General features: G+C 40.9%; 1 protein-coding gene across 1 annotated transcript in view; it reads right to left on the bottom strand.

The window, feature by feature from the left end:
- Nfia (nuclear factor I A) overlaps window positions 1–3728 on the bottom strand; it is a 166645-nt gene extending 162917 nt beyond the window's left edge. The window contains exon 1 of the mRNA XM_038335160.1: window positions 3662–3728. The gene's annotated coding sequence lies outside the window, so the exon portion shown is untranslated. The remainder of the gene's footprint in view (window positions 1–3661) is intronic.
- Window positions 3729–10674: the final 6946 nt, after the last annotated feature.

The raw sequence follows: 10674 nt of genomic DNA on the forward strand, positions 1-10674 counted from the left end.
TATTAAGCAAATAAATACCCTTTATCCTGTATGTTCTAGGTGATAGAGTTAGATTATGTGCAAAGATCGTTTTAAAATAGAATCTGTCATGAATTCTACCTTAGTTGGTTTACAAGCTTTATTGCTTTGCTTGTTTTTTTTGGGGGGGGGTGAGGTATTTTCTTTAATTTTGGTCTGCTTCTTTTGCTTTTCATTTCTTTTATTCTTTTAATTATGGTTCTGGGATTGAACAAGGGGCCTCATCTACGCTAGGCAAGTGATCTACCATTGATTTACTTCCAACACAATTAACACCATTTTACAGGTTCTTACTTGTTTTCTGCCCAGGGTGGGGTAGGGGGGGGGAACTTAGCTAATATCAAAGAAATTTAAGCAAAGTTCCTTCTTTCTAGAACACCTTCTAGAATACACAGCCCCTGAGGTCCCAGTAACTCTGAATCTCCTCTTCCATCCACTAGCCCTTAAGCTCATGGGAAAGAAACAGAACGGGGACAGAGATAAACAGCAAAGTAGATGTACACTCTAGGACTTAAAGAACTTCCTGCCATACGTCTTGGAGGACCATCTACAGAGAATGGCCCTGCAGTTCTGGTTATTTCTGACCCACATTCCTTCTGCCCCAGGACTTCCAGCTTGGGAACCCTTGAATAGTGTCTGGTGTTCATGGCAAGCCTTACGTGAAGAACCTTTGGACTCTTCCTGTGAATGAGGCATTATACTGTCCCTACCCATGGCTCCATTTCAATATTCATCGTAGTAGTGTCCTTTCAGTATTTCTAGTATGCTTACAGAAAATTGAGTTTTACAGAAGCAGCTCATTTACTCACCCAGCTACTATTAATTTGAACACAGGTCTGTCTGGCTCCAGAGGCAGTTTTACCCATTAGATTATATCAATTTTGAGTTTCAGAAATGTTGGTATTTTATTTCTGGGCTCCAGATAATTCCTTAAAAATTTTCCATCTACTGCTCTAATTGTACAAAGATTTGTGTTTTCTCACAGTCGAGTCTTAAGGGAAGAGGAGTAAAGAAAGCAGAATTCTACAGAACTCAGCAGCCTGGCTGCAGCGGGTGAAGGCAGCTGCATCCACTTTAGGCAAAGTTTGCATGGCCTAGCTGATGGCTGGAGATGAAGCAGCAATGTTACCATTTGGCCGTTCAGTCTCTACGGTTTTACTCAGAAAACGCATTTTGCTTCCCATTACCTTCCTCAAGAGCGATGAGAAAAGATTGTTTTCCCTGGTGTATGTGTGTGTGTGTATTTATATTGAAGGAACAGTGCGTTCTCACTTCATCCGAAGAATGGATTTTTGTCACGCCATCACACAGCAAGATTCCAAAACTTCACAGAGCTTAGCTGATACACCTAGGAGAGTTTTTCCTTTCAAAATGAAACCAGATACCATTCAGAAACTCGTGTTCACGCTCATAGTCCAGGGCAATGACGAAGGACTTAACAGTCAATCAAGGAAGCACAGAGAACAGGCTACCTCGGTGTGTGCGAATAACCTTGCCCTACGATCTTCATTTACTCCCCTTTGTGATTCTGTGTCTTTAACAAAGAAAATGTGATATTTTTCTTTCAGTAAGGTCACCTGAGACTGACAAAGGGCAGATGGAAGAAAGGAGTGGCCTGACCTTTTCCAGCAGAGAGGTCTAAGACACAAGGGCTTCTTCTTTAACAAAAATACACCGGAGCTTGGAAGGTGCACAGTTTCTATGTTATCTCTTGGATACAAACTCTCCCTTTCTTTGAACTCTCACTCACGGATGCTTGAGGTAGCACCAAGTCATCCCGGTTAAAAGTAGACTTGGCCAGTAACACCATGCCTTTGGCCAAAACCCTGGGTGAGTCGTGGGATGATTTTTGGCCGGGAAATGCACAATATCGGTATTGCAGGCAGCTCCAGAGAGGTATGCCAGGCCTCTCCCGGCTCGGTTTATATTTGCATGTGAACAGCTTGCTGGCCATTTATGAAGCAGTATGCATCGCAGACCTGCTGGAGGGGTATCCAGACCTAAATATGTGAGCTACACCACCCTACGGCTTATCAGTATTTTAGATAAAAATAAAGTCATCTCTGGACACATCTTCAGGAAGATGAGTACAATGTATTTTATGAAAAATACATTTAAGGCATCACCAGCCAGGCCAAAAATAAAGAAACAAGTCTTATAAATATTGCTGCATAGATTGCCAACAAAAGATAATATGCAGCTGTTTGACACTAAAAAAAACTCTTCAGAGGTCTCTCCTTTTTATTTTATTTTATTTTATTTAGTTATTTTCTTTAACTGCGTCTTGGCAGAGGCAGGAAGGCGGAACCTTTGTGATGAAGAAAATTCACCAAAATAACAGAGTGAGGCTAGGGAATCATCAGTTCACATTTAAGGTGCAGTGGAGAATTGTACAGAGTTTTCTAGGACGGACAAAATAGAAAGTGTTCTGAACAATTAGGATAGAATTTCTAAGTTAAGGTGAGCCCCTCCGTCACAAACATACCAAAGAGTTCAGTTGTCTATCCTTTCCGATAATCAACTGGAGATCAAAATCGGGAAAAATGAAGAAGAGAAGAAGGAAGAGGAGAGGAATTCTTATTCGGAAGGGGAGATGAAAGCAAAAGAAAATGATAGCATTAAATTGGGCAAGGAAAATGGAAGAAAAGTCCTGAACCATATTAGCATCTTTATCTTTTTAATATAACTTCACTGAAAAGACTGCCAATACCTATGTTAAGTATATTACCTTACTTAATTTTCACTAGGTGATACTCTATTCTGGACAGCTAAGTGAATACCATGAGAGCCTTAAGTAATCATTTGAATATTACAGACATTAGTACTCATATTTGAGAAATTTAAAAGGTATCTATAATTGGACCTACGATAGACTGCTAGTGTATAGCTCCCGTTCATTAAATGAGTAATTCTGTTCAATCCAATATTCCAATCTATGACTATGGTTTCTCTCCTTGCAGTGTGTGTCTCAAAGTTGTGAGTCACATTCACATGATATTATTACATGTAAAGTGTGCTTCTATCTTAGGAAGGTCTCTGAAGCAGTACTTCACGTGAACTCTGAGATGAGGCTCAGCGGCAGAGGACCTGCCTAGCACGCAGAGACTACAGGTTCAAGCCCAGTCCTGACAGCAGGGGAAGAAAGAAGGGAAGGACAGTGAGTGATAATATTGCTTCTGCTTACATAACTGAGGGATTCATGGTCTCTTACTATTTTATTTAGACAATTTAAAGCAAAAAAATCTTTCAAAGATATGGCGCTTTCTTAAGGCCATTTGCAAAGGACTAAGATCCAAATGATCCAATTGTCCTTCCATGAAGTTCAATAAACACCCTTTTGGACACTTCTCATTTTGAAGAAACTGTTACAAAATGACCTGAGAAGTCTCATGGTACTTCTACAACACTGTCCTAGCAAGTGCCCTTGGCAAATCCAGCCCTTCATCACACTTGTCTAAGAAATATTAAATACCCTAGTGAGGCGCCTTGCAGAGAAAGACTTGGGGTCGGGGCCGGGGCTGCTGGGATGCCCCTTGAGTTTTCTCTTTGAATCCTCAGCGTTCTCGCTGTGGGTGGCTTCCAGGGCAGCTGCTGGCTCCCGTGGACTCTGATCAGCAGCCAGAGAGTCCCATGCTAAACTTACCATTTTCTGGCTGGTCCTTAATGTCAGCGTCACTTGGCTGGCTGGGAACTTTCAGAATTGACCTTGAATCTGAAAACATAAAAAAAAAATACAGCCAAAATTACAGGATCTGTGAGAGAAAGTGGATCAGAGGTGCCAGACTTTCTCAAAAGGTTCGGCCTAGAAACCAAGAGTGAGGATGTCAGGAAAATGGACGTGATGAATGAAAAAGACGGTAAAGGAAATGCGGGAGGGGCCGGTGCTGAGCCTTCAGCACAAACACCCGGTTTTTCTGATGCGTCCTGTAGTCCCATCTATGCTAGAGCAGTAATTGAAGCTCTCAGAACCATCTCCAAAGGAAAGGTGGTCCCCAACTCGCTTCCTAATTACTTATACTCTGGCAATCTGGTAATGGCTTCACCCTCCATCACACACCTCGAAGCTTGATTCTGACCATAATAAAGGGCATATTTTGGAGCTGGTACTGAAAAAGCCCAGACAGCGGCACAGACCGCAGAGTCACGCCACTCAATCCCAAAGTTATAGCTCATGTGCTAAAAGTACCCAGTACCCAGACAAGCTTCCCGAGCCCAAGCTTCACGTAAGCCACAAATGCTTTTCTGCGGTGGTAGGTATCCACCTGGGAACCTCAGAAGGGTTTGTTAATAAAGGCAGGATCTGCTAACCTTTGCAAATTTTAATTAGTTCTTCTTTTAAAAATCATTATTTTGAACTTAAAAATTTTATCCATTAAGTTAACTTCTAAGTAAGATAGTTTTAAATAACATTTTTTTTTCCAGGAATGAGACAAAATGAACTTTCAAAAGAACTCCACCAGAATTAGAAGCAAGTGTAGTTAGTGCTATGTTTTTGGGAGAAAATAGGGAACCGAGGCGCACATCTCAAAGGGAATAAAGCATTTTCAGACATGTAGGCCAACAGACACAAATAATTCTTTGAAGTAAATATATTAAAAACCTCTATATCTGTGGAAAGGATGGACCTAACTTTACCTGAGGGCCACAGCTTTACAATCAGTTATTTTGAATCTGACTGTGTTTCAGGCAAGAGGCCAATACTCAATCAAGAGTTACAGCATGTAACTATTGGCCAAACCGCAAGTGTCATGACATTGGGACCTAGCCACAGCATCCCTTCTCTTTCCTGGAGAAACTGCACCAAGAAGTGGGACTCACAGGAGTTTTCACCAGAAAGGTCATGGTGTTGAAGGGGCTCCCCACCATCACGACAGTACATATCTTCATTGTACGAGAGTGCCAGAAAGGCACTTTAGAATCTTCCAGACAACAATAACCTGGTAAAATACAACAAAAAATTCTGTTGGGTCAAAATGAAAAAACCATAAGTGATAAAAAGGTTGATTTAAAAAAATTTAAATCTAGCTTATAGAAGCTTTTATTTATCATAACAATTGCCATTTGTCATTTATTACAATAGACAAACCAGAAATCAATGTTATCAAAAGTCAGTAGAGGAAGCCTTTCAGAGTAAACTGCAAAGACAGATTCAAGTCCGTCCCTAAAGTTGGAAATGCAAGTAAACTTATAGTGAGATCATATTTTGAAATCCTAATGACTGAACTAGTATATAATAGGACAATGTAAAAGATAGCTAATGTACTTTTTTCTTTTTCTAAGATCCTATAATTTTTTTTTCATTAAAAATTAGATGAGGCAAGCATTTTCAAAAACTATTCAAGTGTGTTTCAATGAGGCCACACCATCATCACTTGTATTTTAGAAAAATCTCAAGCCATCAGTACATAAAATTTAAAGCAAAGTATCTAAATTTATTTTTGGGAAATTCTTTGATTATACCAAAAACAGATAAAATTTTACCAAACATGACATTTTCATTAAAAATCATACAAACAAATATAATTCTCTTCTTGATTAGCTTTAGCAAAAGTTGTGCTTGTAGCTGTGATATGATATTCTAACTAAAAAGCTTCTCCACAAATCAGTGGAAAAACATCTTTTCTGTCAATTAATTAGATGCACAATAGACAAGGGACTAAACTATTTATTGGGATAATGCCCCAAACACTTTTTGATCTGATAGTATCAATATCTTTATTATGTTCACTTTGTTGAAAACATGTATTCCCTCACCCTACCCTTTAGAGAAACAGTTAAACACGAGCAATATGAGCTGAATATGAGGTATGTTCGAAAGCTAGTTTAAATTCCAAGTCACACAGAAAAAAAAAAAAGCAAGCCAGACGAGCGTCAAAGAGCTGGGTTGGGCAAGGACATGCTCAGGCTCCCTCTACAAGGGTCCAGCACTGCCCTGAATACTGAGACACAAAACACGGGAAGAAGCGGCTAGCCAACTGGGATCTGAGCGTGAATTCTCAGTTTATTCAAAACCCGGAGAATGTTACCACCCAAGGCCGGCAAGCTAAACTATTCTATCCCAGGAAGGCTCAAGCAGAACCAAGGCTCCACATAAAACCCGAGTGCCCTAAATCTTTCGATAATTATTCTCTGCCCATCCTGGTGCTGTTCCACGAGGAGGAGACACAGCCCCTTTCTCGAACGTAAAAGGTCACAGATGCTGTTAAGTACGGAGCCAACCTTATGACCAGAATTACAAATTAATTTCTACCCACACACAACTGATACAAATGAAAGACCTCTTAAGCATTTGTGTCGAAACAATACCAAAATACTTATTTTACCTTTCTCTTTTATATACTTTTTAGAAAAGTGGGACCAGACTTTATGTCTTTCTGTTTGGGGCACTTATTGTGTGGTGGCTTGATTTCTGATGACTTGAAATAATTAGAACCCCTCAAAATGAATTCACTTGCACAGAGTGGGATGGTTCATTCACACAGGGAGCCCCCCCAATCCTCATGCACCAGATCGGTGACTTTCCTTAATGGTTCCTTGGTTAAAAGCGAAAGGATTTGCATTTTACAATGAATATTACTTAAATTTTAAAAAGAATATTACTTAAAGGGTATCTAAGTGATGGGGTAGAATGCTGTTGCAGGAGAGTAAGAGCTACTTATTTCTCTCCGTAGCTGCGGACTGTTTGTGTTTTTGTTGTTTGTTTAATGAACCTTAAACATCAATCTAACCTTGAAAAGTGATACTTCCTTTGGTTTTAAACAATTTATGAGCGTACATTTAAGACTACAATAGATAGGGTTTGCATATTGAAAGCTAGGTTAAGCCCTCTTAAAAAAAAAGATGGTAGCCATCTTTCTGTGGGTTTTTATGGCTTCTATAGCTATATTGCTGCAGTACTCAAAGATAGCCCACTATCAATATAGTTGGCGGAGAAAGAATAAAATAAGTCCTAATGCCGACATATTGATCTCTGCTCCTATAACTTGTCTTGGGTTTGTAACTTATATACATATCCAATCCCTGCAAACTTAAGTACCTTCCCTTAGCGGAAGGCAAAGGATGACAAAAACATTAATATGTAAAGTGATGAGGGAAGAATAGAGGTCTCACGTCCCTATATTTTATATTAATTAAGCTTCTTGAAAAGATGGCATATCGCCAGGCTTCCCTGTCCTTGACCCAGGAATTAATCCCTGTCCCTCTGATCCGTCTTTCACTGTGCACACATCTCTTGGTACGGCTGATGGAAGCTGTGTGGTGGAGACTCAAGCTCCTGCAGAGTCTCACTTCCTCGCCTGTCTCCAGGCCCTTTGACGGGCTGCCTGGCCCAGGGCACAGAGTTTCAGTGACCGCTCAAGGTATGAACTCCCAGCTCTTGTTCAGCTCCTTAAGACTGGACAGCTGCCAGTGACAGCATGTCCCTGAAAAGTATATGGTCACCCATAAAGAGAATGGGACTTAGAAACTGAAAACAAAGGACAGGAAGGTCATTGTCTCTACTGTGTATCCCCCCTTGCTGGGGGCTGGTAAGGGGAGGCTGAGGCACACCTCTCTGACATGGGGTTCTCTGGATACTGCATAATGGAAGTAGGCTGGAGGACAAGCCACCTTGGTGACCTGCTAGCACACAGCATAGGCTGAGCTGGGGACACTGTCCAAAACCCAGAAGGCCCTAAGTGTACACAGGCTATAAAAGCTCACCACTGGCAGGAACATTTCACATACTCAGAAGTCCAAGGGGAGAAAAGCCGTGTGTTCTCCAATGGCTGCAGAGTACCTTGAAGGCATTAAGATTGCTACGGAGAACTGGGCATAGCAGGCAGGCCTCCCTTCCCTAAGTGTCTCAGCAGAATTCCCACTCAGCCAGGGCAACATTCACACAAGTCTATGAACCATGAAAGCACAAATCTTGGTCTCTAGAAAAACAATTCAGTCTAAGTTTCATGCTATCAACACACACTGTGATTTGCCTAAGGCTGAGCCTGCAAAACCTTTGCTAGGAATTTGTTCTCTAGTTCTTAATCTCCCAAACTGAAAGACAGTAAGAAGACACTAGAAGGCACACACACACACACACACACACACACACCACACACAAACTGAGCCAGTCCAGTGAAAGAAGGTAAACAATTTTTGTATCAAAGAATCAGAGTTCTCTATCACCTAAATAAAAGAGACTCAACGAGCAAAATGGATACTGTCCTGAAAATATGTCAAGGGTTGGGGGAATCCCAGGGTGAAAGAAAGGAGATGAGCCCTCACTTGGACTGGAATCAACAATGGCTTTCTGCAATTGTAGCCAATAACAACTCTAAAATTTCAGGGAAGTTTCTGTCTTTATGGTGTGAGAAGGTGAGCCCTTTGTAGTAGATTCATGTTAAATAATCCACCTTCTATATCTGCATAGTTAGAATAGGAAAAAGACCTGTCTCTAAACAGCACAAGGTCAAAAATGGACTGTGCTTTGATCTATTCCCACATACTTACAGTAAGGGAATCTAGAAGATGAAACGGTTATGACAGTTAGGCTTTGCTATTGGGTCTCACAGTTGCTGTTATTAAAGAAATCACTGTTGGAACACTATATTTAGAAAGAGTGTCAGAGTCAGGTGGTGGTGGTACACGCCTTTAATTCCAGCACCACTTGGGAGGCAGAGGGCAGGCAGATCTCAGTGAGTCTGAGGCCAGCCTGGGCTACAGAGCAAGCACCAGGACAGGCTCCAAATCTACACAGATAAACTCCATCTTGAAAAGCCAGAGAGAGAGAGAGAGAGAGAGAGAGAGAGAGAGAGAGAGAGAGAGAGAGAGAGAGAGAGAGAGAGAGAGAGAGAGACAGAGAGAGACAGAGAGAGAGAGAAACTCTATCTTGAAAAACCAGAGAGAGACAGAGACAGAGACAGAGGAGAAATGCCCCTCAACTAAAGAATAGATAAAGAAAGTGTGGTACAATTACACAATGGAGTACTACACAGCAGAAAAAAATACTGACATCTTGAAATTTGCAGGCAATGGACAGAAACATCATATTGAATGAGATAACCAAACCCATAAAGACAAATATAGTCTACACTCACTCATAAGTGCCTTTTAGACATAAAGCAAAGAAAACCCAGCCTACAATTCACAATCCCAGTGAACCTAGACAACAATGAGGACCCTAAGAGAGGCATACATGGATCTAATCTATGGGAAGTAGAAAAGACAAGATCTTCTGAGTAAAATGGGAGCATGGGGATCATGAGAGAGGGTTAAAGTCGGGGGAGAGGTAGGGAGGGGAGTGGAGAAAAATATATAGCTCAATAAAAAACAATAAAAAAGAAATACTGCCTGTGGTTTTTTTAAAAAATAGGATTAAGATCTTAAAGACAAAAGAACTATTTGTGAAAGCTTACATGAGAATATAAAGTGTTGCTGCCCAGCTCACACAGAGACACTCACAGCTTAGAGGTAAGCATCGAAGAATGCTACACAGTCAGCTAAGCAGAATGATCTGGTGAAGGATGAACAATTTTATAACATTATCGCTAAGTCTGAACCACAGAAAATACAGAAAAATGACTAACAATCCTAGAGAATGTACAGAATCCTTCATGCACAACAAATAACCAAACCGATATTTCAGGTCAATTCATGTACACAACTGTGACTCACCTAATGAAAAATTAACGTGCAATGACCTAGTTCTTAAAATAGATAAATGGTAGGGTAAATTATGGCATGTACGTCTTCTTAAGTATTAGAATGGAAACACTTCATGATTCTTTGAATAGGAAGTATTATCTTTACATTGAGACACAGAATGTGGTCTCTATAATTTTTCCTAGTGGGCCAGAACTATGTGTTTTGTGCTAAGTGAAGTGATTACATAATGGGGAGGTGAGGCGGGGAGAGCCCGCTCCAGAAGGGCCTGGCTAGTTTGCACATGTTGTAGTCGATGGAGAGAGAGCAAAGGCTGTGTTTGTGCAGTAACTACTTGGAAGGGGTCCACCAGACCACCCCGGGGCTGCCAGCTGCTCTGGAGATTCGCTCTTGAGCCACACCCGTGACTGGCATTTCCAAAGACCATATGAGACTTCTGTGTAATCTGGATTATTTTCTTCCCCCAAACTTCTTTTTGTGATAGTTTTCTGAATAAGAAACTTGTGAAGCATTAACTTTACGGGCATTAGACTCTGGGCATTAATGCTGGTATTGGAAGCCCATCTGTTGAGCCAGGATCGTGTGTGATGACGTGGCTGTGGAGGGTGAGTGGTACATAACTATCTCATCATCTACTCTCACAGTGCTAAATTCCATGTGCCTGCGGAGGCTGGGGAATGATGCAGTTTTAACATGCTGAAAAAATTAGATGGAGTAACTCCTGTGAACTGACAGTTAGGGTGGGTCATGTCTTAGCTTTAAAAGCCATGAGTTCATTCACTCTAGAAGCAATAACAATAAAACTCACTAAGGTGTCAGTCTTCATAACAGGTGGGCTTCAAGGAATCTTTTCCTGTGATGCTGTAAGTGAAATCTGTGATAAGAAGCTAGTGCTCAGAAAGGACAGAAGGAATTTCTCAAATTTGCTTTGACAAGGATTTATTCCTAAAAAGTCACTATAACATTTACACAAACACTTGAATCATATTTTTCCCATGAGAGCAGCATATTGACATG

This window comes from Arvicola amphibius, chromosome 6, assembly GCF_903992535.2.
Source record: "Arvicola amphibius chromosome 6, mArvAmp1.2, whole genome shotgun sequence".
NCBI classification, from domain to species: Eukaryota; Metazoa; Chordata; class Mammalia; order Rodentia; family Cricetidae; genus Arvicola; species Arvicola amphibius.